Source organism: Herpailurus yagouaroundi, unplaced genomic scaffold, assembly GCF_014898765.1.
Source record: "Herpailurus yagouaroundi ecotype Mexico unplaced genomic scaffold, PumYag 161, whole genome shotgun sequence".
In the NCBI taxonomy this organism is placed as follows: Eukaryota; Metazoa; Chordata; class Mammalia; order Carnivora; family Felidae; genus Herpailurus; species Herpailurus yagouaroundi.
This window is the reverse complement of record NW_024412402.1, coordinates 8,146,920-8,171,981: the sequence shown is the minus strand read 5'-3', so window position 1 is coordinate 8,171,981 and position 25,062 is coordinate 8,146,920. Positions and strand designations below refer to the sequence as shown.

Below are 25,062 nucleotides of genomic sequence, written 5' to 3'. Positions count from 1 at the left end.
TCCATCCCCCCCCCCCCCACCCTGGACCTAATCCCAGCTCATCACTCTCAATCCTTGATGGAGCCTGTTCATCCTAAAGAGAGAAGACGTAAGGGTGAATGCAAATGGGGGTTTGGAAGGAGAATGACCATCCGTGTTGCCAACACAGCCTGGGATTTCCAACCTGATTAAGATTTTCACTGGGTTACCCTAGGTCTTGTCTTCTGCTTTGGACCTCTCGCCCTTGGCTCCAGAAAGGGTTTCTCGGTAGCCAGTAGATTTTTGCCCCGTTTGTGAAACATGAAAAGTCATGTTTTGTCATGGAAAATTATATTTCCTTTAAAAAAGTAAGGATTGGACCTAGCCAGATATTTTCGCTGCAGCCATCATCCCAACCCTCTAAACAGGAAGCCAATTCAAAATAAAAAGAATAGGCAAAACCTCTCAGGATCCATGAGGTCCCTCGACATGGCCTCATAGGGAATGACCTCTCAAGTCTTATGTTTGCCCTTATTGCATGGCCGTTTGCTCTAGATCAAGGGAAAGTCATCTGACCTTCATCTGCAGGTCAGACTGGGAGATGCTGGTACTCCATGGCTGTATTGCTGGAGAAAGGATAAGCAATTGGGAAATGCAGGATGGGGTGCAAAGAAAGATCCTTCAGCTGAGCTACACCAGGAGTGTGTCTGCCCGGGGGGCTGGCCTGGAGAAAAACCTGATGGGAAGGAATTTTGTTTCTCTCTGCAACCAAGTAGAAACGATGACCACCTTGCATGCCTGGAACGAACCCTGGTGGAATTGAGAAGGCAGACCTGGGTATTAAGCCAGACAAAGTCCTATGTTATGACTAAGCTGTGCACCTATAAACTGACTCCTAGTTTAAACTGGACTAAGTAGTTTGTTTGTTCACTCCAAACAGCTCACAGTAAGCGTTAATATTCTGTGATCCACTGTGGAGTGAGGTTTCTGGAAAGAATAGAGGCAGTGCTACAGGCCCAAGGTTGTTGTGTAAAGAGTTTGCTGCAACACACACTTTCTTTTACCTCTTGAGCCATTAATGCAGATACCATGGCTTCATCTGTTTCTTGGGGACCCCAGGAAGGCTGATGGTGGAGATTCAGAAGGAGAAGCTGCCATGTAGCCAAGAACTACTGCGCGATGGGACCCGGGGAGCCCTGTTTCGTGGCCAGACTCGCCTGCCGTCCTGCCACCTTCCGCCAATGTGGCTAGCCCCTCCGAGGCTCACTTGTTAGACATCAGAATAATCATCCCCACAATATCTCCACCTTCGGTGACCCCTCATGGGGCCCGTACGTTTGCCTAGCAGGACGGGAAGACAGAGTCGATCCCACTGAGTTCTAGAAGCCAGTATTTAGAGGATTTTTAAACCACTTCTATAAGACAGCCCTTCAGAACCTGTAGGTTTTCTCATTGTGTTCAGTATGATACAGACATTAAGCATGAAGGCCTGGAGTAGACTGTCTGGATTTGACTCTTGGTTCGAACACTTACTGGTTATGTGACCTTGGGCAAGTGGCTTAACCTCCAAGCTCTGCGTCAGTTTCCTTATCTGTAAAGTGTGGTTAATAATAACTGACCTCCCAGGGGTATGGCGAGGTTATTGTGGTAATTAAATTAGTTGATTCATATAAAATATTTAGAAGAGTGCCTGGCATTATTATTAATAGTAATAAGTATAGTTTAAGTCCTGCCAGCTGATAAGGACCTGGACCAAATGAATGACTACTTAAGATTCCACTTCTTGACCTTGTCTTTTCTGAACTAGGTGATGCTGGGTCTTTCTTTACTCCTGCAAAATTTATCCCAGCCTGGCAAGGAGCAGAAAGTGTATGCATGCGTGTACATGTGTATACACACACACACACACACACACACACACACACACACACACCCCTTTTCCCCTCCACGCAGAACTGACAGAACTAGGCCATCTAGCACATGACCTACAAGAGAGAGGAAATGGTGTCACCACACTTTATGGGTATATATTCACAAAGCTCCTGATCCTATCACTGTGAGCCCCTGCCACTCCCAGCCCATGCACCTGTAGGTACTGAAAACCTTCACCTGCAGACTCCAACCTGCCCTGTCCCTCAGCCTGTCCTGACTGAGCCCAGACATTTATTAGGGGTCCAGTCCCACCTGCAGTTGAGGGCCTGTAATTAATGGGTCTTGCTTCCTCAAGCTGGGTACCCAGTGGGCGCAAAACTAAACCCCATGAAGCTTTACAAGGCCCGCTGAGATGAATCTTCTCCACTGCTGCTCACCCTGTCTTCCTGGTGAGCATGGCTGGATTCTGTCCAGTTCTAAATCTGCACTCTGTTCCTCTTCTGGAACTATCACCCTGCCCTAAATCTCTATTTTCGAATTTTTCAGCTTATCTGTCCTACACCAGTCCTTTTTTCAAATAAACTGAACTTTACCTTAACACCCACCCTCCCCCTAGTCCTTGGCCTGGATGGTAGCTGCAATGTCCAGAGTGCTATTGCCACCTGCACCAGGAGAAACAGTGTGTCACCACTAATCTTACTATGACCATCACCTTGTCTGGAGTCTCCCCGTGCTGAGCTGAATCGACCAGCTTATCCTTATCCTCTGGGATGCTGATTTGGACCATGGGACATCATCACTTGAGAGCCAGCCTTACCACTGGTATGGGCTCCACTGGTATAGTCCCCACCCTGCCTGTAGTTAGCTTTCTTCTCTTTCCCTATTGACCTGTGGCTTGAGTTACTACATGCCCAGTGGCTAACTCCTGGGGGTCATGACAACTACCAAGCAAGTATTCCACATGCAGTCTGTCTGAGGCCACTGCCCCCTGGATATCTCCACTATGATGCTTGGAAGACACATCGAATTCAGTAGTACAAGACCAAACTCATGATCTTCTTCCCAAAATCATACCCCACTTCCACTCCAGTGCCCCTCTAATTGGTTTTCCACACTGCAACCAAAGTGATCCTTTCAAAATGCAAATCTGCTCATCACACACATACACACTCACAACCCTTCATTAGCTTCTCATTGTTCTCAGGACAAAGGCCCGTATCCTTAACAGGGGCTACCAGGCCTGCAGGTCTGGCCCTGGCTGCCTTTCCAGCCTTACCCGGTCGCACTTTTCCCCTCCCTTGCTGTGGTCCAGCCACCATGGTTGTATTAGCATTCGGGGTACCTTGCAGGGAATTAGATAAAGGTGCACCTTCTGGGCAGCCCAGTTGGGAAAAGGGGCCCTTACCTCTGTGCTGATGCAGCGTCTCATCCGGCTTCTAGCATGGCAAGTGGAGTAGGGCTGGATTTCTGCTCCTGACTCACACATTGTTGGCCCAGCTGTATACGTTCTTCCACACCACGGCCTGCACGGTGGCCACACCAATCGTCCTTGCCTTCTTGGAGCTCCCCAAGATACGCCATGCTGCCTCCCACCACTAGGCTTGTTCATACCACTCGCTCTACTTGGGATTCCTTTGCCTCTCTCTTTACCCAACGATCTCCTGCTTTATCATATCACATCCTCAGGGAAGCCCCCCTGAGCTCTCCACCTCTCCACCTGCTTAGGACAAGTTTTGAAGGGTATGAGCTTTCATCAGAGAGCACTCCCATTTCTCCTGATACTATTATCTTGTAAGCATGCAATCATTTGAATAACTAATATCTGACACTCACATTGTATTGTGAGCACCATGATAGCAGGAACCATGTCTTTTCCCCCTCTCTCCTTTGTATCTCCAGACCTTAACACAGTGTCAGCCATATAATAGCTGATCATTAAATATTTAGTGAGGACCTACTGAGTGCAGGCTACTACATTGTAGATAGTAGTGTCTGGACTTTATAATTGGAACAACTTAAGCTTCCCAGAGGCGTGATTAAGCACATCAAAGAAGAAAATATTCTGTCCCGCTTAATTATGCATTTTTATTTAAAAATAGAAGTCTTTATTAAAACAACAAAGCATAAATATTAAAGAATGTATTTAAATAACTTGTGCAATTTAGTGCAAACTTTAAAGGTGCATAAACACTGAAATGCAATCTGATGCCTTTTAAAACCATTTTTCAGCATTATCTCCACTATATCTCACCTTGTGTCTTACTTAACCTGGGTTGGAAAAGAAGCAATTCATTCTGACTTTCCTCATTTTGTCTTGAAGCCTGCTAAGGCTTGTCCACAAGTCAGGCATGTTTCTGGCCTCCCGGGCTTTAGATCAGATTGTAGCAAAGCCTTTACAAAGTTTGCCTCTATGCTCCACTGTGGGAGAGCTCCTACGGTTTTTCAGGGAAAGGGTCCTTCTTCTATGAGTATTTGGGATATATATACACATGATCTTTGCCTGGTTAGCTCATCCTGGTTCCACAGAGAAGATCAGCTGACTCAGCGATACAAGGGCATGGCTTCCACCCAAGACCCAGGGGTGGTCGCCTATCCCAGGAGGGCTTTCCTCAGACCTGGCTTCTGAACTTGCCTTTTCTTCAGGAGGAGAAATGCTTTGTGTGCAACTCTGCTTCTCCACGGCCAGGATTTCATCAATAGCCTGATCAGATACCAGTTAGACACCTTTCTCACAGTGACAGCCCCCTCAGAACTTAATGTTGCAAACAGAACTGAGCCGAGCCCGGGAGGGTCGTAAAGGAGCTCCAGCGGTGCCCCACACAAGATGCAGCCATCGGGGACAAATGGCTCGCATGCCACCCAGCTCGCTCTGTTTCCGGGCTTCCACTTCTCTGCCATGTTTTCCCACAGCCGTGTGTTTCCAGGTGCACGGAGAGGGAAGCCTCCATGGTGGTAAGAGCTGCGAAATAAGTCCACCCATTGACAGAGCTGCAAAGAGGCCATTAATGCTAAGCTTCGGCAGTGGAACACAGAAAACGGCATTAAAGGATTTACTTTTCATGACCATAATTCACAGTTAATGTACATTTGATGTTTAATGTATGAACCAGAGGTGACTTCAAACTTGTGGGCCTTTTCTAAATAGTGTTTTAATCTAGTTTTTTTTTTTTTTTTTTTTTTTTTTTAAATTGAGGTTCATACACTCAGTCTGTCAGACGAGAGGGAGGGAGGGGCAAAGGCAAAGCTAGGTGTGAGAATCCGATGTGGGAGCAGGCTTTTGTTCAGTCTTTTATTGAGGTTTTACCTCTAATCTCTCCCTTTTTGATGCAATTTAAGATTAAGGAAATGAAAGGCAAAGGCTGACTGTGAATGGTTTTACAAACAGGACAGCCAAGGGGCCCTCAGAAGACAGTTTTGTAAGAGGCTTTGGGCTTCAATCCCTCCGAAGGACGGAAGGACGGGGTCCCAAGGACCAGCAGTGCCTCTTTGTGCCCAGGAGTGTGGCACCAGGAAAGGCCCGTCTGCCGCCAGGGATACTGGTCTTCTGGGTCCCAACAGGAGGCGACCGTGGTCACAGCTCAGGTCGCCATGAGCCAGAGTCGGGCTAGGGAGGCCACAAAGCATAATCGTGAGAGCAGGACTCTCATGCTCTGGCAGGAAGAGCAGAGTCAACATTCCGGACCCGGGTCTGTTGTGTGACCTCAGGCAAACCATCTGACCTCTCTGGACCTCTGTCCCCTCACCTCGACAACAAGTGTCTTAGGCTAACTCAGTGATTTCAAAAGGACTCTGCTGGAGCCCTAAGGCATGAGAGCAGCTTCGGAGGTAGTGGAGGTAGCCGTGCAAGGCCCCCGAGGGAGTATCCTGGCCCTCAGCACCTTTTCAGCAAGGGTGGCTCCATCTCATCTGTTATAAGTAGTGGTTCTATGGAAAAGGAAGGTTTCACACTGAAGGGTAAAAACATCAGCCAGTCCCTAAAATGCTACCCAGCCCAAGTCTAGAGAGTGGCTGGGCAGAAAAGTCACCCATGTGGATGTCCGCAAGAAAATAACCCTCCAAAGTGGGCACCAGAAATAGAGCAGCCCCTGACAGGACTTACAGATCCCCAAACCCACACTGCGGGAGATCAATGCTGGGCGGGATCAGGGGTGACTCCCTTGGAGGCCCATTGATCTATTTCAAGGGGAGGCAGATTTTCTCGGGCAACGCTGAGCTGCTTCTGAGAAGGTGTAGAGCAAGCAAACTGTTGGGGTTTTCCAGGTGAGCGCGGTGGAGGGAGATAGGAACAAGGAGTTAAGGATGCGAGAGAATTGCTTTGTAGAGCTGGGTTACAGAAGGAAAGGAAGAGTGAGGGAATTTGGTGGGTGAGGATGAAGGAAGAAAGCCTTCTGTCTTCAATAAACCATGGGTGATCTCTAAAGTTCTCTTGAGCCCTACCTCTTTTATGTTTTTATGATTTTTTTTTTCCTGTTGCATTTTTGTGAAATGCCCCTTCCCCTTCCTCCTCCGTACTAGGCACCGTGGACAAAGGATCGTGAGAAACACATGTGTGGACTCGGCCCCCAAAGCCTAGGGGGAAGTCAGAAGCTGAACAAGTGGTTGTCCGTGTGATGCATGTTATAGGGGGTGGGGATCCAGATCACTCTGGGGGATGTGAACAAGGGGAACCAGCTCAGTCGGAAAGTACAGAGCCTTCTCCTCCTGACGACCTGCCCAGGTCCCAGGTCAGCATGAGAAGGTTCAGAATGACTCCCAGAGTCCTCTCCCCGAAGCTGCCCTCCCACTCACCCCTGCGGCCCCGCCCCAGCTCTGGTCTCCCTGCTCATCCAAGAGGAAGAAGTGCTCCTACCGCCTGCACAGCCTGCTTCCTCCCCGTGCAACCAAAAGAGGGCTTCAGCTACTGCCATTTGACGTCGGCCCGTACTTTCTAATTGATTAGATTCTTCTTTCCACTTCATCTCTTAAGGGCAAAGCCTCCTCTGATGGGAACTGAAACTACCCCTCGAGCCGCAAAGACCACCCTGACGCCAGCAAGACCTCGCGCGAACGACCCCAAGACAATGACCTACTTGACCTTCACTGCCCACCTGCATGTACCCACCGACCTTGTCCCACATTTTCCTTCTCTGAACCTGGAAGTATTTTCGGCACTTTTAGACGGTCTTCGAGACCCTAGTCTTCTGCCTTCCCGGCGTTGGCCTCGCTGAGATAAATCCCTTTCTTGTTTCACCATTGCTGGTTTCTCTGCCTGTGGATGTTGTCAGCGGCAAGTGGCCGAACCTGCCTGGGACCCCCAGAGCCACCTGCTCTTGCACCCCTGCTCCCCGGCCACGAAATGCTCACCAGCCTCGTGGGACATCGTGTTTCTCTGTGGGCTTTTCAGTCTACTCTTCAGGAGGGATGGCAAAGTCTTCTACCAACTGTACCCTCTTTAAAAAAAAATTCCCTTTCTGAGGTTGCATCAATAAAACAATATTTTCTGGAAGAAAGGAGATAGACCTGCTCCACCCTGTGGTGGTCAAACGAGACAAGTATCCTCTGCAATTCTCAGGTTCAGAATTATGTGAAACAAACCTTGATCAAAGGGGGTGACTAGGGTGGCAAGGGGACATGGAAGGGTCTTGGAGCTCAGGAAGAACATGAAGAAACGGGATGCTTAGCCAAGAAGGCACAGTGGGGGGCAAGGTTGTTCCAAAGCCTGAAGGACAGTCCTAAGGAAGAAAAACCACCCAAATCAGTGCCCAATAATGGGAACAAAGGTCAACGGGCAAAAGTCATAGAATGCATTTTTTTTTTATTAAAGTTTGTTTATTTTGAGAGGTAGAGAAAGAATCTCAAGCAGGCTCCATGCTGTCAGCTCAGAGCCCAACGTGGGGCTCCATCGAATGAACCGTGAGATCATGACCTGAGCCCAAATCAAGAGGTGGATGCTTAACAGACTGAGCCACGCAGATGCCTGCATATTTTAATCTCAATTAAATATATATATATATGTATATATATATATATGTATATATGTATATATATGTATGCCCGCACATATACATACACACATATACATATATATGGTTGAAAGTGGAGTGGAAGCCTTAGGAGATTGAGTGAGGTCCCCATGGAGAAGTGTAAGCAGGGGCAAGGTGACCATTTAGCAAGGATATTTTTAAAGGAATAGAGAAATGAGGTGAAGGGCTAGACACTATCTAGACTTGATAGGGTCTTTCTGTGCTGGTCATACTAATCTGTCTACCTTCCCCAGTCTTCAGCCCTTGTCATTCCTCTTTCTGTGGTGGCCCCAACCCAGCCCTCCGGAGGCCCCTCAAGACTCAGGAGGAGAGGAAATCCTCCCTGGGAGGACTCTGAACCTCTCTGTTCCTTTCTCCACAGAACATGCTTCATGAAGGTGTTGGGTTCTCCACGCTGGAGCCACCCACCACACCTCTCCCTGGCACAGGGGCCATCTCCCCTATTGGGCGGTATGAGATTGTGATTCATAATAAGAAATGGTCTTTCTAGCACAGAGCTCCTAAACCCCTTGGGGGTTTTGTTAAGTTAATGAGGTGATTTTTGGACAGCCCCAGAGTCACCTAAGGATGGGGGCTGGTTCCCAGGGGAAAGAGCCAGAAGATCAGAGGGTTGGAACTTTCAGTTTCTCTTCCCCCCATACACCCACCCACATACCTCCAGGGAGGGGGGAAGGGCTGGAGATTGAGTTCAGTTGCCAATAGCCAGTGATTTCATCGATCAAGCCTATGAAATGAAGCCTTCATAGAAACCCCAAAGGCTGGGTTCAGAGCGCTTACAAGTTTGTAAACACATGAAATCTGGGGAGAGGAGGTGCTAAGAGTGACTGGAAGCTTCATCGCCTTTCCCCATGCCTTGTCCTAAGTATCTCTTCCATCTGGCTGTTCCTGAATTATATTCTTCTATAATAAACCAGTTTCTCAGAGCTCTGTGAGTCACTCTAGCAAATTAATCAAACCCAAGGAGGGGGTCATTGGAATCTCCAATCTGTGGCTGGTCTGTCAGAGTCACAGGTGACAACCTGGACTTGGAATTGGCATCTGAAGGGGTGGGGGAGGGGGGACATCTTGTGGGACAGAGCCCCAAGCCTGTGGGATCTGATGCTCCCTCCAGGTAGGTAGGTCAGGACTGAGTTAACTTTTTGGAGGTGTGGGAAGACACCTCCCTGCCTCCCCCCGCCCCACCACACACACACACACACACACACACACACACACACACACACACACTCTGGAATTGGGCATGAGAACTCCTCCACTCTAAGTGCAGAAAGGAGAAAGGGCCTGGTCTCTCCATACCTCCTTTCACTAGTTTGCATGGGGATCTGCATTTCATGTCCTCTCAAACTTCTGCTTTCCAAGGCTTTTGCCTCCAGAAACCACTGACCTACCTCATCCACGCACAGGTCTGTCAGCCCCGGGAGCTCGTCATTCACCCCATCGCCTCAACCACTGCCCCCTCACGAGTTGTAGCATGTGCTACCTTTCTACACAGCAAACTTTTTCAGAAAGGCAGAGAGCAAAATGGATCCTATCCAGGAGAACTAATCCCGAAAAATCAAAATCCTCCACGTGGGGGTGATGATAAACAGATGCCTGTCATCCCGACGAATGAAAGGTCACTCACGGACAGTACAGAGTAATTATTAAATAACTTCCCCCATTTGTTCAGGATCAGTAGCGGCCTCATTACCTGGATCCGAAGACAATATCTCTAAGTCCTGGGCATGGATCCAAAAAGGTCATTAATAACAGGAGAGTCCCCAAATTTGCAGGAAAAGAAAGGCCAGCTCTAATTAAGGAAGCAAGACATTCCAGACCAGCCCCTTTATATCAACTGTTTGCAGGGTAATAACAATTTGCATTTTCAGGTGCCGACTTTCACAGCCTCTCGACAAACAGCCGCCTGGTTAATGGAGCCTTTTCCCCAGCAAACTGGACCGGCCTGTATGTTACAGGTGGTGTACTGAGCCGACTGGAGGGTGATTTTCTTACTGTCGCTTCTCGTGACTTCAGATCAGAGTTCAAGGACTGGACCCAGCGGCTCAGATTCCTGGCTCTTTGCCCAGACAGCTGAACTTGAAGAAGAGCCAGGTGTCTATGGGTCACCTCGTGGCAAAGATCTGCACTGAGTCCCGACCCGGGTTCCCCAGGCCTCTGCATTGAGAACAAGGCTACCCTGGGGCTGGGGGTTAAAAGGGCAGCCCCTCTTCTTCGACGGCCCTACGTTAACCAGGCGTCTTTGAACCGCTTCCTCAAGCTGGGTGCCCCTGACCCACCACGAGGAGCCCCTCAGCCCCTAAAGACAAATTAGATTGTACTATCAGAGGAGAGCCAGCCTCCCCACAATCTCCCCTCCCACCTCGTTTCCCTGCCTTTCCTCTTCTCCACAAGCCCTGAGTCTGAGAAGCCAGTACAAAACGCCATCGGCCACTTAGCGGCTGCAAGGACTCAGGCAAAGCTCTGAGGCCTCAGCACCTCACCTACAAAACCTGGGGAATACTTGCATTCCCTATGAGGAAGGGCCCTCCCGAGAGTGAAAAAAGGAGCACCCTTCACAACTACGCGGGGACAACAGGCATAAATCAGAATGCTCCTGGACAAACCATGATGCATGGTTACCCTGCTGAGTAGGGTAATTGTGCAGATCAAACAAAAGGAGACGTGAAACATGCTTATCGCGATGTTTGATGCATTGCAACTATCAGAAACCAGCATTGCCTTATTATCACTCCCCGACCTTCCCAAACTCCCAGACTGCCAAAAGGTAAAGAGTGGTAAAAACGCAGGGAGTCGTCCATGTCCTCGGCCCCACCGGGCCTCCCGAGGGCCTGTCACCACCCTCACTCGGAACCCAGCGTCGCCGGCCCATGTGAGTTGCTGCGGGATCCATGAGTGCACACCCCAAGTCTCATCAAACACAACTGTTTGGAGTCATGGACTGTCCTTGGGGAGTGGGCCGGCGTCCCCCATGGTAAGCCTGAAGGATCATCACACAGTCCATCTCAGGGTTATTATGGCAAATGGATCCGACTAATCGAATTAAGCGCCGAACATCCCGTTTCCTCCTCACTCGGGCCAGTGCTGGGGGGCACACCGGGGCTAGATCCAGGGTGGCCCCCAAATGTGCCCGATAATTAAAACAGTTTCTGCCCTGGCTGATTGCTTTGCCCATTACTCTCTCCCATTACTGGAGATGCAAACAATAAATAATGGAATAACCCAGGTTGAGTAGAATCGGGTTCCAAAACAAAGTGTTTTAATTCTCCAGCGTGCCTGCTTTCAGCATTACTGTAATTCCATTTCCCTTCACTTGTCTGGGCCTTTTGCTGCTTTTTAGGCTTCTCGTATTTCTCCCCAAGTTTTCCCCATGGGGCCCTGACAGCTGCATTATAGCAGGGCCGGGCAGCCGGCATGACATCACTCACTCCTCAAGTCCAAGCAAGGCAATGTGCATCACGGTCTCATTAACCCTAGCAATCTGCCCTCTTCTTGAGGTGCAAATCTGTGTGTGTGCGTGGCTGCAGGCGGGGCACCCGGCACCCCCTTTTCCTACCACCCTCTCATTCTGTTGCCCTGCCTCCCCGCGATCTTGGTCCCGCCCTGGCTAAGAGGAAAAGACTGGGAGTGGGGGGTCAGCACTGGAGGGGGTGATAGGGGCCTAGCCTCTACCCTCCCCCTGCCCTGTGGGCTGGGGTCTGAACCTCACCAGATTCCCATCCTGGCCCTGAAGGAAAGATCTCCCGAACCCCCGGCTTTAGCCCAAGACTAGGAGACCCCCCCCCCCAACCTCAAAGAGAGATTCGATTTTGCTACCTGTCAAAGGAGAGGCAGAACCACAATTCCCAGTCTGGCCTAGGAAAATCTCCCTGCTCTGTTCCCCCACCCTCTGCAGCCACACGGTCCTCCCCTCCTGCCCTGCAGCAACCAGAATATGCTGACGTGCACGCTGGGGAGTCTGGTGCCCTTGCCTGAAGCCAGGGGGCCCGGGGAGCAGCAGCTGTGGGGAGGAGCAGGGGTAAAAGAAACGCACCAACGGAGCTTTCGTTTAAATAAAGAGCAGGGAAGCATTGTGCTCCATTGATTACAATTTTTTTTTTCTGAGTGTTGTGACATTTGCGGGAAGGCTAATTTATTCAAGCATGGAAATCTTTAAAAACTTAATTAAGTTATTTCTGTGATTTTCCATGCCTTATTGTTTCGGGTTCACATTTACTTTCATCTTCGTTAATAAAAAATAAAAAAGTGGGGAGGGGGTGGGGAAAGAAGAAAAAGAGAAAAATGATCTCACGGAAAGAACCTCCCAGGACTGCTTCTAGATGCTCCGTTCGCCCTGCAAGAGGCCTCAGAGCACAGAGTGTACAGAGTGGAAGGAGAGACCCTCCCGCGTCAGGATCCAAGTCAGGGCCCCATCTCTATGGAGATGGCGTGGTATTAAAGCCTGGCCTCCTCCTCCGGTCACTCAGGCATCTATAGCAAGCATAGGTGAGTGTAAGCTTGGCATGATCTTCATAGAAAACACTTTCGCTTGAATCAAGTTTGATGATGCTCCTCCGAGGGAAGCTTGCTACTGCCCTTTGCAGGGTGTCATGGCAGGAGGGGTAAAGATGGCAAGGTTGGAATTCAGAGAGCCAGGCCCAGTGCCAGAGCCAGACAGCTGGGCTGCTTTGCCAATACAAGTATGGGCTTCATCAAGGCCTGGGTGTTCTCCAGCAGGGGCCCCAAATCCCTAGAGGCTGTGTTCACCCATTTCTCCCGAACAGAATAGGGAGGATGCCCCCATACCGTCGCTTAGTTACACATCGGCTAACGGCCCTTCCTGAGTCACTAGTTTGTGGGTGGTTAAGATGCCAGGGCAAAGGTGGAACAGAGCCAAGAGTAGACCGAGTCAAGAAACACAGAGGCGAGTATTCCCACTAGAAAAGCCAAGCCCATGGGGTGGTTCTGTGGCTCAGTCAGTTAAGCGTCTGACTTCGGCTCAGGTCATGATCTCACGGTTTGTGAGTTGGAGCCCCACATCGGGCTCTGTGCTGACAGCTCAGAGCCTGGAGCCTGCTTCAGATTCTGTGTCACCCTCTCTCTCTGCCCCTCCCCTGCTCTCACGGTCTCTCTCTCTCTCTCAAAAATAAATAAACATAAAAAAAAATTAAAAAAGAAAAATCAAGCCCATGCTGGCAGGAAGAATGTATAGAAGCTATTGTGTAGTTAACATTAATTTCTACAAAGACACAAATAGTAGGACTCTGCTGTTAAGTTGGTTCCTGCCTGGGGATGAGCACTGCAGTGGCTCAGCTGGAGGGTGAGTGGGAAGGAGGGAGGCCCTGGATGCGGTGTTAGGACAGGCAGGGGTGGGGGGCGGTGAGGGGAAGTGACTGCCTCTTGCTGCTAATATAGGGAGGCCGAGCAGGTGGCCTTTAAAGGACTGCCTGAATGATAAAGGATAGGTGATTTGATCAATGAACTTATTTATTGAGAAGGAAGAAAAAAACAGTCAAAAAAGACAGGCAGAGAAGATAGTCTTCAGAGCCTGGTCGAAGGCTTCCAAAGTAGATGAAGAGGCCACAGAGAATGAAGCTGGAGAAAGAGAAGGAGATAGATCTTCCCCCAGAAGAAGCGAAGCAGGGAAGCCAAGACTCAGCAGGTGTCCAGATGTGCTCAGTGCCTTCCTCCCTGGGTTTTGCCTGCTTGGAACCTTTCCTGCAGATGATCCCAACTCAGAGCAGATGGGAATCAGAACCCTCCCCGGGGGGTCTCCCTGAGTTTCCCTTCCTGGTGCCTTAGCCTTAATCTCAAAACTGTCTCGCAGAGGAAATACAGTCCCTATAGGTGTCTCTGGAGTACCTGTTTTTGTTTAAAAATAGAACATTGCCGGGGCGCCTGGGTGGCGCAGTCGGTTAAGCGTCCGACTTCAGCCAGGTCACGATCTCGCGGTCCGGGAGTTCGAGCCCCGCTTCGGGCTCTGGGCTGATGGCTCAGAGCCTGGAGCCTGTTTCCGATTCTGTGTCTCCCTCTCTCTCTGCCCCTCCCCCATTCATGCTCTGTCTCTCTCTGTCCCAAAAATAAATAAACGTTGAAAAAAAAATTAAAAAAAAATAATAAAAATAGAACATTCCCATTGCATACAAGACGTGACGCATCCTGCCCCAACTCCTAAATGAACGCTCTGCTTTGTGCAAGACCTCAGACCGGCGTTCCCCGCTGGGGCTACCACCCAGGTCATCTGTATTCTGATGACATTTGCACATATTATTTTTAAGTCATTAGTCTCTGCCTGATAGTGTGAGTCAAGAACTTTAATAGGAGAAATTTATGGCTTGTCTCCTCCAATCAACACAATAATTCATGGTTGTGTTGAGTGTGCTACGCTAATGGATATTGCTTTCAACTGGGTGTTTGTGTGTGTGTGTGTGTGTGTGTGTGTGTGTGTGTGTGTGTGTGTTTCTCTCCTCAAATTCATTAGCTAGTTCCTCCTGATCTATTAACAGGAACAGCAGCCATTTCCCTCCACCCGTGCTGTCTGCTAACACAGTGGGTCTCCAAGTGTGGTCCTTAAGAGGCCTCCAGGTGGTCTGCCAGCTAATCCAAAGGGAAAGGCACATAAAAATGCCTTTTCTTACAGTAAAATCTCCAGAGCAGATTTGAATCTATATTAAAACGGCCCAATATGAACATTTTCAAAACTGTAGGTACAGTAATGATTATTTACCCAGGCAACAGTCTCCCTGGATCATTATAAGGTTTGCGTAGAAATAAGTACAAGAGACTTCATGAAGCCTGTGCCTTCTCTGCTCCTGAGGTCTGGGATGGTGGGGTGGGGGGGGGGGGGGCCCTGCCTTGTCTAGGAGTGCAGCTCAGTTGGGCACCAGCCTTAAATAAGACAACTCAAATGTCAGGGTTCAGAGAGAAATGTCTCCAGTTCTCAGCCCATCCATCTCTTTCCAATACAAGAGTGGACAAGGAAGTAAAATAAAATAAAATCAACCCATTATGTAGAAACAGAGACCAAGACTGAAGCCACGTGGCCCACCTTCCTACCCAGCTCAGGCTTCTCCTGCCCTTGTCAGCACCTGAGCCCTGTGTTCAAGGGCACATGACTCTGTACAGAGGAACTACAGTCACTCGGCCCCTGATTCTTAAGAGCTTCCCATCTAGGGGAGGAAGAATCAGAGCCTCCCTTGGTGAGCAAAGAGGAAAAGGTCATCCAAACAAAAGGCTCTCTGGGCATGCTAGCCATTGGTTGCATTCCTGCCATGGTAACAAGGAAATGAGAGTGGGCACCACTCCCTAAGTCCACTGGAGCCCTAGTTCTCTGCAGCATCCCTTCCCCGGGTGCCTCCCGCGTGCACCCATGCTCTTCTACAAGTGATGGAGACTTGACAGGTAGAGTTCCAACAACATTAAGACCAGTCACGGGCCCTTAACAGGTTGTTTTGTTTCTGGGTTGGCCCCCGAACCTTCTGCTGGCTGCTCTGCCTTCCTCCATGTCCCACCTTGCTCCAGGAATGACTGACGCTAGCTCACCACACTGTCTCCCTCTCCTCTTATGACCCTCCATGATCCCCATGCGCCGTGCACTTTTCCAGTAGAATAAAACTGTTGTTTTTTGTCTTTTCTCCCATGACACTTGAATTTGAGCGAGACCTCTACATACTCCTGATCTCACCTCCTCATTCTCCCCATCCCTCTGCACCAGTGGTTCTCAACCTCCAGCATGCATCAGAATCACCTGGAGGGCTTGCTGAACACACAACGTTAGACTGGGCCACAGAATTTCTGATTCAGAGGGTCTGATGTAGGGCCTGAAGTTTGCATCACTAACCCGTTCCCAGGCAATGTCGTTGCCGCTGGCCCAGGAACCCCACCTTGGGAACCAGCATTCTACATCCACGCGTCTTCTCTATTCCTCTCCAAGCAGCCTTGGGCATGCAGGAAGCAAAGCTTCTTTTTCTATCGGATGCATCCCACCCGTGGGTTGCCCCAAGGGGCCATGCCCCTCTCACCTGCCCACTCACAGAGACCAACTGGGCTCCCATCTCCCTCTCTGAATTGCGGCTTCCTGGTCTCGTGGCCACCCCAGAGCTTCCCTCTCCACCCATGCATGTGGCTTTTTGCCTTTTGCTTTTCTCTCACTCCCCGTGTTTCTTCACATCCGTCTCTGTCTGCCAGATTCTCACACCCAGCCTTCCTCTGGCATCTCTCCATCGCCCTCATCCATCTAACTGTGCTGATATTTACATTTCTAAAGCCCAGTGTGTTTTTATGATTCCTCCTACTTCAGCCAAACAGGGATTTTCCTCTCAAATCTACTCACAGTTAGACGGGGGGGTGGGGGGAGGGTGGACACTACTCATTCGAGGCTCTCTGGAAGCTGTTTATTCATCAAGAACACAGAGTGATGTCAGCAGGGACAGACAGCAGACAAATCAGTGCCATACCTTGGACCACCTGTCCCACTCAGGGACAGTCAAGAGAACAAATAGACTATTTGGTTGGGCCCTATTGATCCTTTTTAATCATATGGAGCTGACTTGAAAGCCCCTCCTAGAGGCCTTGTCATGAGTATTTATTTGCAATACTGAAGGACCAAGAAAAAGAAAATTATATATTCTTTCCTGGAGTAGAAACCCTTAATCCCCGGGAAGCAGAATAACAGAAGGAAGTGGTTGAGGGCATGTACTCTGGCCTTGCCTGGTTTGAATCCCAGCTCTGGCCCTGAATAAGCACAATCATGACCAAATACCATGCCTCTCTAAACCTCAATGTCCCCATCTGCAGAACAGGCATGTTACCTCGGGGCAATATGTAGAGAATTAATCGGGGTGACGTGCCTAGCACTGAATACCTCTGGCTCACACATAGAAGGGCTTAGCAAACGCTACTAACGTTATTACCCTGTAGGCACATCATACCTTGGAGCCTCAGAATCTGGGTACCAAGACTGAGCAAAACCACCGATAGGTCACCTTGTGCCTGAGACTGATTCCACGCTAGACTAGCAAACCCGGAGTTTCTCAGTGAGATAATAGTCATTCCCCATTTTTCCCTGAACAGTCAATCCCCCAGCACTTTACTTAAAAGCTCTGTGCTTTGGTTTTTGTCTTGTTTTGTTTTTCAAATAGAAAAAAAAAAAATCCTATTCTTGTCTGTCCAGTGTTTTTCCAGCAAAAGAGCAAGTCAGCAGGAAGAATTCTTCTTGGTCAGCAGAAAGTACGTTGCAGTGGGACAACTGGGGGAGTCTGAGGAGGCCCTAATGAGCCGGGAAGTTAGGGGTGGCTGGGCACTAGCCAGTTTTCCGGGCCTCCCAGAGAGTCCTTAGGAGTAACTCCTTCTGGTTCCTTCTACATCTACTTCATTCCCTGTTTCCCATGGAATGCATGTGTAAGGCAAGCCGGAGGTCTCAAGTCAGGTGCAGATAAAGCAATTCTCCCAGCACAGCCTGGAGTCTGATGACCAGAAAGCTGTAGCCCTGCCATGGACATGGGGCCATGTCTTTGAGGGCCTGTCTTCCGGGGATTCTGTGTGTGTGGCTTTCCATAGCAGGAAAATATAGGTCATAACAACAGCCACCCACCCATCACCAAGGCGCTCTCTGGCAATGTCCTGCCCCCAGCGGCCCTGGCTCACCAGCCACAAGAAGGACATGTTAAAGCCCGTTGGCCATATTCACCCTCAGGATGCCCATCTTCTGGTCACCACTAGCAATGTGTGGCAGACAGAATGAAAAGGCCGTTGACTTCTATCAGGAGGGCCAGCGAGTCCTCAGAAGGGCTGCAAGGCCTCGTCTCCCGGGCTCCTGGACTGCCAGGTCTCCCCGCCCCATCTCCACTCCTGGAGATCAAGCCCTGCTCAGGCATAGCCATGGAAAGAACACAGGCAGGGGACCACATAGGCCCGATTTAAGATCCAGGCTCTGCCACTCTGATGCATTAGGCAAGTCACTTCATCTCGTGGTGCATCCATTTTCTCACCTGGGACACCGGCACGGCTTCTCCTCCACAGAGCTGTTCCGGTGACGAAATGAGTCGCACGAAAGCACGTAGCTTGAGTGTAGAGTAGGTACTGGGCTTGCCCAATAAATTACGGCTCTTGTGATTATTTAAAATACGTTGCAGCACCGATAAGTTTATCTGTTCCTGGAGTCAGGAAAATGGTCCAATTCGGCACCCCCCAAGTACCTTCAGCTAACACTGACCTAAGGTGCTGGAAAGCAAGTCCAAAGTTATCTGCTGCTGCCCTTGCTCTCCCCAGCTAATCTCCAAGTGCATTTGTATTCCTTTGCCGCCAGCCGGCCTGTACATATGGAATACATTTTCTTTGGATGTCTCACCATTAACGTTTTCATTTCTGCTTAGCGTCAGGGGCTTTGCACATCGCTGGCCTTCCAGAGCACTAAACCCGCCTTTGTGTTGGCGCGCTTTGTTCTCTCATTTCCTCATCAGCCAGGGAGCGTTCCTGGGCAGGAGCTCTGGGAGGAAGGGGTTTGCACGGCAGTTCAATACACTTCACGTTTTGGAGAAGGATGGAGCAAGTCTCACCCCATCCACGGGTCCCCCCTCTCCCTCCCTAGCACCCATGGCTGCCTGAGGATTGGCTTCAGCCTCTGCCTTCTTAGGTTTTCTGACTCTCCCCACTCGTGGGTTGACTGAGCTCTGCCCACAAACACAAAGAAGTTAGCTTCCATGCTTGGGGTTTGTGCTGTCAGTAAGCTGAGCATGCTTCTGGAAAGATGACCTTCCACTTAAAAGAATATAATAACTCATACTTATTGGCAAATGGGCAGTAAAACGGGCACTGTCATAGCCACTGATGAATGGGAATGCAAATTGGTATAGCATTCCAGGTGGGGGGGTGTTAGCCAATGTGTAACAAGAGCCCTTGAAGCACGGATTCCACTTCTGGGAAAGTGACCTAAGGAAATCGTCAGGATCGTGGCTAAGTACTATGATGATGAAAAGATATTCGTTTGTAGTAGTGTTCACAGTGGTACAAATTAGCAAACAATCTGAACATCCAACCGTAGTTGAGTAACTATATGTACGTACACACACAGAATTAAATATGCTATGAAAGTTTTTCAGAACATGTTATGGAAAAATACTCAATAGCATGGGAATAGGCTCTTGATATAATCTTACATGACAAAGGATGACAAGAATGTAAATATAATATAATTCCAATTGCATTTTAAACTGTATGTACATGGGGGGGAAAAAAGCCTGGAAGGAAATTCCCTGATACATTAATAGTAACAATCTTTGGGGGTGTGCCCGTGAATGACATCCTACTTTCTTCTATAGATTTTCTGTATTTCTGATAACAGACGTGTATTGTGAGTCAGAAAAGAATGACAGCCATGGAAACAAAAGCAATGTTTTCCTCTCTAGGGTCCGTGACTGCAGAATAGGCAGGCTTGCTCCCTGGAACCATCTTCCACCCTGAACTTGAGGATAGGATGCGGCACAGGGGAGACGCTGCCTGGTCCCAGGTGGCCTGGTTCCACCCTGACAACCACGTGACCAAAGCTGCCCAGGCCTGGTTGTCCGAGTGGACAGAGCTGCCTGGTCATGATCTCCCGCGGCCCTGTACATCCTGGGAGCCTTTTCTAAGCCTCCTGTTAGCAGGCTTTCCTCCTGTCTATTAGGTCACTGCAGATTGATTCATCTCACTTCACTGTGGTTTACAATTTGCAGTTCTTGACCCTTACATTCTCCCCTGGTGCTGGAGCCATGTTTCTGCAATACCAACAGACCAATGGCAGCAAGCAGGGGATCAGCTGCGAGCCTTGCATCCTGTTGGACTCCTCCGCAGGCTCCTTGCCCTCTCCCTTCCGCTCTGTCCCCATCCAGCATCCACATACACAAGGCTGCTTCTTTAAGGAGCCCTATGGGGTCCTCCCTGAGATACGTGGGGAAAGCTGAGACCTGGCCAACAGGAATTCACTTCTGTGCAGCCAAAGTCCTTATGCCTGGCTGAGCTGCAAAACAAGGGGACTCCAGGGACCCCTGGGTGGCTCAGTCCGTTAAGCGTCCGGCTCTTGATTTCGGCTCAGGTCATGACCTCATGGTTGGTGAGATGGGAGTCCCCACATCGGGTTCTGTGCTGACAGCAGAGCCTGCTTGGGATTCTCTCTCTCCCTCTCTCTCCTCCCACTCACACATGTGCATGCTCTCTCTCTCAAAATAAATAAACATTAAAAAATATTAAAAAAACCCAAACAAACAAGAGTCTCCATGTGCAGAGCACTCAAGGTCTGGGATTCGATGCCTTACCTTCCAGTGTGGAACATGGAGTACAGAATTTCTGACCCAGATTAACATCCTGGGTGAACTCTAAAAGCCAACAGTTTTTGATTTAAGGTGGAGTCTTTGCAGAATAATCCATTTTACAAATAATATCAGCAGAAGAAAGCCCTGGAAGGTAGCTAGAGGGAGTCTATCCTCCAGGTCCTTATTGCCAATCATGGTGGGGGGGGGGGGGGGGGGCTGGAACATCCAGATTTAGTCCACTCAGCCTTCAAGGTCTTGGGTCACATGACCCCCATCACCTTATTCTCCAATTTCTCACTTCTGCTCAATATGAATATGCTGGTCTGTAAAATCCTCTCTCCCTGCTCCAATCCTCTGACACCTTTTTCAGTTGGTTCTTCCCCCAATTATAAGAGGAACTAGACACAGAATGGGGGCACCTGGATTCTGATCCTGACTCTCTTGTTCATTGTCTTAGATCCTCAAGCCAATCATTAGCCTTCCCGAGTCTCAGCTTTTTGTCTGAAAAGATGTGGGTTGGACTGAATATCTAGACTCCTTTCCAGTCCTCACATCCCGTAGGGTTTCTTGTGGCCAGCTCAGAAGCCTCATCTGAGTGAACCTGCCCCAACTCTGATGACCAGACGCAGTTACGTTCTCAGAGGAGAGGAATTTACATGGACTTGTACATTTCCTTTGTCAACGTGTGCAAGGCTTGTGTGTGTTTGTCTTCTCCTGTCCACGTACAAAGTACCTTTGGAGCAATGGCCGTGTTTCCTCGTGAGCTCCTACTCCGGGGTGCAGAACACAGGAAACAGTCAGGCGAGGTTGTTAGTTCTCTGACTAATGCCTACCCCTCAGGCGGACTTGAAAAGGGACTCATTTAAATTTGGTTTCCCTGCCAGAATTGTCAGGCCTCAGTAGCCTTGGGAAATCACCAAGGAGGAAAATCACCATTTATCCTAAAATCTCTGCAATCTGCACTGGCTGTCACCAACTCCAAACCTCTGCCTGGCCCTCACAAAGCAGCATGAGCTGCCCCATCCCAGCCCTTTCCAGGGTCATGGTCACTCCTGGAGAAGAGCAAGCCTATGCTCCCTGCCAAGGTGTACCATTCAGCGATTGCCAGACTCATCAAAACCCCGGGCCTGTATTCTCCAGCAGAGATGAGCTGGAGAGGTGCCGACCCACACATCGGATGCAGATGTGAGAAGCGTTAGACTCTTGAAATCTGCAACTGTCTCTGCTGTGTGACCCTGAAGGGTTCACTTGACGTCTCTGGGCCCCATACTCCATTGCCTTAGAACAGACGTCATAACCCTTACATTACAAGGTTACTATGCTATGAGGTGGAATGTGATCAATTATGTGTGCATGCTTTTAAAAATATGAATATTTTGCACTCTTGATGTGTTGCTTTAGTGGCATCCAGAAGTATCTGGCCCAATATCACCCTTCTTTCCCTCCCCTAAAAGTCCCCTTCCCACAGGGCCACCGTCGGAAAAGCTGTATGAATAAGGGAGAAGCATTCATAGGGATACACGGAATTGGAACTCACAGTGTATTTTCCCAGTGAATTGCTGGTGAATGTGGCATTTAGGTGCTGGGGACAGAAATGGTCATATTTAGTACTTTAGTTATGTGTGAGTTAATAGATTTTCACGGAGTTCCCTGAAAACCTCCCCCTACATTTAACACTTTTTCTGTGAGACAAAAAACATTCCCACCTCATGGTAACCAACTTCCAAGCAAATCTTTGGAACCCTGCCCACCCGTAAGTAGGGTTCTACCTGTGTTAAATCACCTTCAGATGCAGCTGTTCCGTGCCAACCCGGTGGGCTAATGACACATTTGCGGATCCCAGCATGTCTGTGATATTACAAACACAGGTGTGGTCTCCTGCCTTCCCCTGCAGAGGAAAGAAGGGGTAAAAGGAAAGAAAGCACAGTAAATTCTTTGGCCCTCTGATCTCACAGAAGGGGAACTTTCTGCATGGGATCTTCAGCAGCTTAGAGCTCTTTTCTGCTAGAGGGACTTCTGCAAAAGACAAATGCATTTTGACAATCCCAGGTGAAGAGTCATCTCAGAAAAGACCCCTATTTCTCAGCCAGACACAGAACGCAGATCCATCCCAAAGGCAGGCTTGAGGAGGCAAGAGGTAGGGGTTCAGGAACCCCAACACCAGCGGAGGATTACCCAGTGGCTCAGGGGAAAGAAAGCCAAGAGTCTTCAGAAAGGGATTTGCACCTGCTTCCAAAAGCCACCAGGTTCTCAGTTCCACTCTTCTCCAAGAGAGGAGGCCCAGTAGGCCAACCCACCCACTTCTCTTCTCTCCCAAGGAGCTAAGACCAAAGGGGTGACTTGCCTAGTTGTATGTTCTAGACTGAACTGGGTTTCCTCCCCTCCCCCAATTTCATATGTTGACATCTTAACCCTCCAGTAGCTCAGAATGTGACTGTACTTAGAGATTTGGGTCTTTAAAGAGGTAATTGAAGGTTAAATGAGGTCGCTGGGGTGGACGGTAATCCAATATGGCTGGTGTCCTTATCAAAAGAGATTAGGACACAGACGTGCACAGAGAGGAGGCCGCCTGCAGACACAGGGAGAAGACAGCCATCTGCAAGCCAAGGAGAGAAGCCTCAGAAGAAATAACCCTACCGACACCTTGATCTCAGACTCCAGCCTCCAAGATGAGGCAAAAATAAATTTCTGCAACTTAAGCCGCCCAGCCTCTGGTAGTTTGTTATGGCAGCCCCAGCAGATAAATCACAGAACGGCGGAGGCAAAGCAGAAAGGAAATGAGATGCAGACCCTAGGAGTCTGGCCACCCAGTCAAGATACCGGCCAGATTTGCATGGAGACGGCTGACGTGTTCTCAGCTACCTCGCCCTCACGCACAGGCCCGGGGCTCCTGCGTTCAACCCAGCTGGCCCACCCTGTCCCGGGTCTCGGGCCTTGGGACAGTGTCGCCTCTCTCAGGAGCCACCGTCTCCCCCACAGAGGGAGTTCTGTGAAAACCAGAGGGATGAGGAAGAGCTGGGAAAAAGATGAAGCCCAGGAAGTTCCTGTTCAGGCCTCACTGTCTGATCTCCCAGGCAGCCACTGTCCTGTCCTGGCTTTGGAGGACACCTTGGGTTTTCCGAATCTGCTCTGTGAGAAGCCTCTCCCCCCACTCTTAGCCTGCCAGGCAAGCAGATTCTGGTGCTTAAGGGCCATGAAGGGTCTAACTGAAAAGGGTGGGTATGTGTTTGTTTTGTCTGTGAATTCTACTAAGAATTTATTTCTTTTTAAGTTTACTTATTTATTTTGAGAGAGAGAGAGAGCACAAGCAGGGGAGAGGCAGACAGAGAGGGAGAGAGAATCCCAAACAGACTCCGAGCTATCAGTGTGGAGCCTGACTCAGGGCTCGAATCCATGAACTGTGAGATCATGACCTGAGCCGATACCAAAAGTCAGCGCTCAACTGACTGAGGCACCCAGGGGCCCCGAGACTTTATTTTTTAGGGTGGTTTTAGGTTCACGGCAAAATTGAGGGGAAAGTATAGAGATTTCCCTTATACCTCCTGCCCTTACACAGGCACAGCCCTGCTCCGGCGTTATTTAGATCCCCGCGAGAGAGGGATGTATGTTACCATTGAGGTGTTTGTTTTTCAACCCAATTTCCTTCTAGTGGCTGAAGCTCCATGGGCCTTTTCCCTTCTTTCAGTTGTCCACTCTGCCCACAGTTTCCTGTGTTTTCAATCAAATGCATTTCTCTACCAGGCACAGCACCTTTTCTTAACCATACGCTCAGAAAATCTAGAACAGTACCGCTTTTAGGATGCCCACCGTGTGCATCCTAGGACGTCATTACTCACATGACTTCTAATTCTCCCAACCCCCCCTGGAAGCAGGAAAGACCATCCCCTTCTTAAAGAGGAGGAAGCCGAGACCAGCGTGGTGAAGGAGCCTGCGTATAATCGGGCCGCTGGATTGAGGCGAGAGCAAGGTCGGAGAGCAGACTCCCTTGTTTTGCCTTTCTACTGCACCTGCTCCCTCCCCACCCCCCATGAGAAATACACCCATGAGCCTCATTTGCAGTGTGGGATGCTATATGATGAAAAGTGGTTTTTTTTCAATTTTTTATTGTTAATAACTGGAAGAGAAAAAAATACAGAGAGAGAGAGGGATATCTCAACACGAGAAATCCCATGACTTCCGAAACAGAGATCTCCACCTTAAATACTTTCTATGTCTTCGTGTTGCCTGAGCAAAGTCCAGATTCCTCTGGAGGCTGCTGTCAGGGCACCTGCACGTGGCATTCACACCACCCAGCACAATCTGGAGTTCTAGATCTGTCTGCTTTCTGCGCTAGGCTGAAGCTCTCTAGACAGAATGACCACACAATGTGTGTTTCTGAAAGTAAAGGGAGGCCTTAGTAGTAATTATTCCAGGACAAGAAGGAAATGGGGACATATGGCCATCCTATGTAGGAGACAGAGATCGACTCTGGTATGCTTGCCATTATAGTCCCAGTGACAGATTCCGTACTTGGCACATAGCAGATGTTCAATAAATAAATCTGTTGATTGATTCAACAACATGTCTTTCAAAGCTTTCTCACAATTTTGTCCCACCGTATCTTTCAGACCTTATCTGTTGCAACTGCTCATATATCCCACCCCTAGACACACTGGGCTCTCCATTAGGCCCATCGTGGATACACCATACGCTCTCATGCCCCCCAAACGTCTATGAAACCATGGCCTCTGCTCAGTGTCCCTACCACACCCCACCTACCCGAATCCTCCCATCCTTAAAAGTCTCCGCAGCCCCGATACTGCCTCCCCCCTACACCTTCCTCCCAGTTCCCAGAACACTTGAATATACAGGATTATATTACCGTATTGTAATCATTTGTACATGAATATTTTGGGGTTGTGGAACGAATCGTCTGAGTTTCCATTATTTCTTATGGGGAAATCCGC

General features: G+C 49.3%; 1 long non-coding RNA gene across 3 annotated transcripts in view; it reads right to left on the bottom strand.

The window, feature by feature from the left end:
• LOC121035421 (uncharacterized) overlaps positions 1–25,062 on the bottom strand; it is a 204,853-nt gene that overhangs the window by 108,015 nt on the left and 71,776 nt on the right. For all 3 annotated transcript variants that reach the window (XR_005792876.1, XR_005792874.1, XR_005792875.1), the window contains exon 3: positions 21,900–22,004. This is a non-coding gene — a long non-coding RNA (uncharacterized LOC121035421). The remainder of the gene's footprint in view (positions 1–21,899; positions 22,005–25,062) is intronic.